Source organism: Zingiber officinale, chromosome 4B (assembly GCF_018446385.1).
Source record: "Zingiber officinale cultivar Zhangliang chromosome 4B, Zo_v1.1, whole genome shotgun sequence".
In the NCBI taxonomy this organism is placed as follows: Eukaryota; Viridiplantae; Streptophyta; class Magnoliopsida; order Zingiberales; family Zingiberaceae; genus Zingiber; species Zingiber officinale.
This window is the reverse complement of record NC_055993.1, coordinates 96,450,175-96,456,158: the sequence shown is the minus strand read 5'-3', so window position 1 is coordinate 96,456,158 and position 5,984 is coordinate 96,450,175. Positions and strand designations below refer to the sequence as shown.

Sequence of the window (5,984 nt, the reverse complement as noted above, 5' to 3'; positions counted from 1 at the left end):
TAATTTTAAGAGAAAGCAACCTTCAGAAATGAACCAATTATATCTTTGGCACCTAAAGCTAGGTTATCCTTAAGTAGGATTCATTGGTAGCTGATGAACTTTTGGGTTCATTGGTAGTGGAAATCTTTCCAACCTGCGAGTCTTACTTGGAAGGAAAATAACCAAGAAGCTTTTAAGTCCAAGGGGTATGGAGTCAAAGATATGTTGAAATCGGTTCATTCTGATTTGTGTGATCCTATGACTATCCAAACAAGAGGTAGTATTGAATATTTCGTCTATTTTATAGACAACTATTCAAGATACAAATAAATTTACTTAATGTACCGCAAGACTAAGTACTTTGATTAGTTCAAAGAGTACAAGGCTGATGCGGAGAAATGTTAAAGTAAATGTCACTATGGTAAGATCGTAGTGGCAAGTACCTCTTGGGAGAATTTAGGAGTCACTTATCAAAAGTAGGGATTCAATCCCAACTAACTGCACCTGGTACACCCCAATAGAATGGTGTAGTAGAAAGAAGGTAAAGGACTCTTATGAAATAATTAGATAGATGATGAGTTATTCAGAAAATTACCAAATTTGTTTTAAGGATAAACTCTGAAAATGAAAGTGAACATATATAGTACCTTCCAAGTTAGAACTCTCTACTCATATAGAATTGCTGAATAGGTGAAAACCTATTTTGAAGCATATTCGGATTCGGGTAATCCAGCACATATGTTAAAGAGAGACAATGATAAGTTGGATAGGAGTTCACTTGTTTGTAAGTTATCCTAGATAAAAGTAGGTTTATAGTCTTAAAAATCAGAAGGTCATTGTTAGCATCAATGACTGATTTTTTAGAAAAGGACTATATAATGAACCACGTGCTCATAAGTAAATTTGTTCTTAAGGAAATAATAAAGGACATGTCTAACCTAGTACCAACTGTACAAGATGAGATACCACAAGAAAACTGCAACACGTATCACAAATTGATACACAATTACAGAAAGTGTCTTGTTGTAGTGGGAGGGTTGTTATGTAACCTAAATAGGTTTACGTTTTGGGAGAGTTTTTGGACTCGATCCCTGAAGGACATGAACCTGATCTCCGGTCATATGATGAAGTACTCCAAGATAAAGATGCAGCATCTTGGCAAAGAGTAATGAATAAAAGAATTAGAATATATGTATTCTAATAAAATCTGGAAGCTTGTAGAATCACCAAATGGTGTAAAAGTCATTGGGTGAAAAAAGGTCTATAATAGGAAAAGAGGGATAGACAGGAAGGTAGTAACTTTCAAAGCAAGGCTTGATGAAAAAGGAAACTTTTTCACTGGTAGTCATGCTTAAGTCTATCCGGATTCTTTTATCTATTTGGCAAGAGGATGTCAAGACAGCATTCCTTAATGGAAGTCTTGAAGAAAGCATCCATATAAAGCAGCCAGAAGGGTTCATTGCAAAGGGCTAAGAGCATCTTGTGTGCAAGCTCAATCAGTCTATGGACTGAGGCAAAGCTTCAAGGTCTTGGAACATCCGGTTTATCTAAGTAATCCAGATCTATGGATTTAGTAACCGGATAAGTCTTGTGTATACAAAAGGTGTGATGGAAGCGTGGTGGTATTTCTTGTACTATACGTAGATAACATTTTTGGTAGTTGGAAACAATATCAAAATGTTGTCAGAAGTAAGGGTATGGTTGTCCAAACAATTCGATATAAAGGACTTGGGAGAATGTATATATTCTTGAGATCAAAGTAATAAGGGATCGCAAGAAAAAATATATTTTACTTATCCCAAGCTTGATACATCGGAAAAATCCTTGCTCATTTTAAGCATGCAAAACTCCTAGAAAGGTTTCTTACCTTTTAAGCATGGAGTGTCTTTATCTAAAGAGATGTCTCCGATGACATCAAAGGAGATTGAGGACATGTAGGCAGTTCTTTATGCTTCGGCAGTTAGACAACCTAATGTATGCTATGCACCAGATCAGAAATCTGTTTTGCCAAGGGCATAGTTAGCAGATATCAAAGTAACCCTAGACAAGGACATTGGACTGCAGTAAAGCATATATTAAAGTGCCTTAGAGGAACTAGAGATTATATGCTAGCTTACAAGGCAGTTAATTTGGTCCCTGTGGGTTGCATGGATTTTGACTTCCAATCGGATAGGGACAATAATAAGTCAACCTCGGGGTTTTGTGTTTACCTTAGGAGGTAAAGTCATAACTATGGAAGAGTGATAAGCATAGGTGTTTTTCTGGACTCCACCATAGAAGCTTAGTATATGGCAAGACTCTAAGGAAACCATAAAAGCTGAATGACTTAATTACCTCAAGATAGACTTAGATATGATTTCTAGTTTGTCCAAAGATTATTACAATTTATTGTAATAATAATGGTGCAGTAACAAACTCGAAGAAACCATGAGTCTTTAAGGCAAGTAAACACAATAGAGCGCAAGTACTACCCAATACGAGAAATCGTATAAACGAGGAGAAGTTGTTGCCGCCTAGAATGCATCAGATGATGACCTATAGATCTTTTCACTAAGGTCCTTAAGGCGAGAGCTTTTGATGGACATGTTGAAGGGTTGGGAATCAGATGTATGGCAGCAGATATGGCAGCTTAGTCTTTTAGTCACTACAAGAAAATAGGGCTTTAGAAACGAAAAAATCTGTCTCTGAAAATCATTTTTCCGTCTCTAAAGAAAGTTTGAGACGGAATATTCCGTCTCAAAAATCCGTTAGTGAAAGCCCCGTAGCTAATTTTGAAACGGAAATATTTCGTCTCTAATTTTAGAAACGGATGAAAAAACTGTTTATAAATTTGTTTTCAAATTAACAAAATAAAATTAATTTCAAATGTAAATTCTGTCTCTAATTTTGTTTTAAATCTGTTATTAATCTTGTTTATAAATCAGTTTACAATTCAATTTATAAATCCATATATAATTTTATTTTTAAATTTTTCATTAAATATTATTATATTATATTTTTATATTTTTCATCAATATATTTAATAATTCTTCATTTCAAATAAATTAAAAATTATTAAAAAGAAATAACTTCTAATTCCAAATGTATTATACAATTAACATTAAAATAAATAAATATTTACATTATCCAAACAAATTTGACCAATAATCAAGCTATAAAGACTAAATTTTCCTAGATATAAATGAGTTGTACATTCCATTTCTTGAATCATTTCCGAATCATCTCCTTGAGATTTTCTAACCTCTGCCTACTTTATGTAATAACAAGTTTTTTTTCCTTTTCAATATTTTGTTCCTCCATCCTCGAGCTAATAGCATCCATGCCTTCAATTTCTTCTTTTTGCTCTCCCTGTCTTCGAATTTCATGAGATAAATTGCTTCTCTTGTACAGATTAATGAACCAACCAATTTTGTTGAGAAAATCTAACAAATCAAAATATGAAACGAGTAAGTCTTACAATATCAGAATTTTTAATACAAAATAAATTAAAATTGTACAAAAGTCATAATCAGTATCAATGATCACCCACTAATTAGTCCATAGTTGTCAATGCTAAAGAATTAATAAGGGATTTTGGATTTTGGATTCTAAGACTACGATTTGAAATAGCAAAGCAAGTATAAAATCAAACCTAATGAATAAAATACAATGCAAGAATTGAGAGTTAAGTCTAGCCTAACTACAATTGCAGAAAATAAAAGTCAACATGAAGTAATTAATGAAACTAAGCATGGAATAAAACCTAGAGCATTAAAGAAATCTAATCTAACTTAACCTAATTGAATTTAAATGAAGACATAAAACTTAACAATTGAAAGAGCAATACAAAGCAAGAGTTAAGTAAACTAAGATGTATCAGATTGAACCTAACTATTGAAAGAGACATTTCACAGAACACACGACATGCAGGAATTAGAACCTAACTACGGAACATTTTATCAAACAAGTTGGGTGCATGAAACAATTAAAGTCAAGTGCGTGCAATCTAATTAAGGGAGATCAAGTTTGATATAAGCATTCAATAAGAAACATAACACACATCCAACATGATAAAAGAAACAACCCAATAAATCTGATCAGGTTCATATTATTACCCTTATCAGCAGTTTGTGGCTCTTCCGACGATGGTAAATCTGTCCAACAACCCTCACTGCCTCAGAATTCACTGATACACAACATTGGCACAAATCCAAGCACAAATGGGGTCACCGCAGCAATGGATCTGCAATCCAGAAGATGTCAATCTGTTGATAAGCTGTGATGGCTGTCAAACAAGGAATAGGAATAGAGATGACAACATCTCATACCTCCTTGTGGCTGACCAGATGGCCACGACACAATTGAAGGGGGCAACGCGTGGTAACCCCTTGCAACTGCTGATACGCGGAAGAACAACCCTACTCTCCTGTGTACTCAGCTCTCCGACGGTGGCAGATGGAAGAGGAAGAAGTGGCAGCCGGTGAAAGAGATGGTGGCGACGCTAGCCACCCAAATTGCAGGTATTGTGGTCGGATGCGATGACGCCGGCTGCATCTAGGGCAGAGATGCAAGGGGAAAATGTAGAAGAGGATCGGGCCGCTTGATAGCCCAGAGAGCTTGGTGTTGGTGAGGCTCGCGGAGAGAAGGACTGCTGCCGGCGATGCTCTCGTGACAATCGGCGCGGTGAGGACCTCCGCGACGAGGAGACGATGGCAGAGGAGGGAAGATGACACGGAAGAAGAGAAAGGGGTGCCGATTGGAGAAGATGAGGAGAAGAAGAAGAGCAGAGAGTAAACGACGCGAGAGAGGAGGAATAATCGGGCGGCGACGAGATAAGGTGAGGAAGGGTTCGACGATTAGGGAGGAGTAGGGCACGGTGAGGAATTATAACCAAAATTGATTAATTAAATTAGAAAATTAGGTTTATTTTAATTAAAACTTAAGTAATTTCTTTTATCAACTCCTACTAAATTGGATATTCCAAATATGCATTTCTCAAGCTAACAAATGTATCCCCTCTAATTACATCTTACTGAGTTCCGAAAAAAAAAACTTAAAAATTTCTAAAAATTCTGTTAAGATTATTCCCCAATTAAATCTTATTATTTAATTATTATTATTATTATTTTATTACCGTAATTTACAATAAAAGTGCACAATTATTAATAAAAATCAATAAAAATAACAAGAATTCAAGTACTGTAGGATGGACGACCTCACAGTCGCATGAGGCGGCTAATTGAAAAGGTCGCGAATCTTGCGACCTTGAGAAGCAACTGTAGACAACCTCAAGTGGTTGCGACCGACCTCACAACTAAGGCCAACCTCGCAGTTGCGAACGACCTTGCAGCCGTATGAGATGGCCACCAAGCACGAGAAAAAAAAAATCAAAGGAGGGGGAAAAAGAATTCGTACCTGCTTTGATAAAGCCAAAGCCAAATTAGGACAAGGAAAAAGGGTTAGAAAATCTAATTCATATCTATTTTTGTTTATAAAAAGTTATATGTAATTTCATATTACATTTGGTTTAAATTCTTTTTTAAAGTTTTTTCATATATTATATTTTGTCAAAGTGAACATGTTTAAACGGTCACAAATTCCGTTTATAATCCATATTTATTTTTAAAATAAAATTTATACATAGCTTTGTATCAAAATTTGTTTTAAATTTCTTTTCAAATATTATATTTCATTAAAGTTAAACAAATTAATTATTATGTAATAAATCTGTATCTGATTTATATAAATTCGAAATAGATTTTATTTTCGTTTTAACTTTTAATTAATTTATAAACCAAATTTGTCACAGAAATTATACCGTCTCAAATTTTATAATTCATATTTATTTTTGTTTATAAAAATTTATATGTAATTTTGTTTTAAATTTGTTTTAGATTATGTCTTATTTTTTTAAAAAAATATATAATTTACTAAAATGAAACGAATTAATAATTTCGTATTAAATCTGTCTCTGATTTATATAAATCTGAAGCAGATTTTATTTCCATTTTAACTTTTAATTAATT

General features: G+C 34.0%; 1 long non-coding RNA gene across 1 annotated transcript; it reads right to left on the bottom strand.

The window, feature by feature from the left end:
• Positions 1–3,335: 3,335 nt before the first annotated feature.
• Positions 3,336–4,683, bottom strand: LOC121977751. Its single transcript, XR_006111031.1, has 3 exons — positions 4,287–4,683; positions 4,074–4,201; positions 3,336–3,401 (listed from the first exon to the last, which is right to left on the bottom strand). It is a non-coding gene; the product is annotated as an uncharacterized LOC121977751 (long non-coding RNA).
• Positions 4,684–5,984: the final 1,301 nt, after the last annotated feature.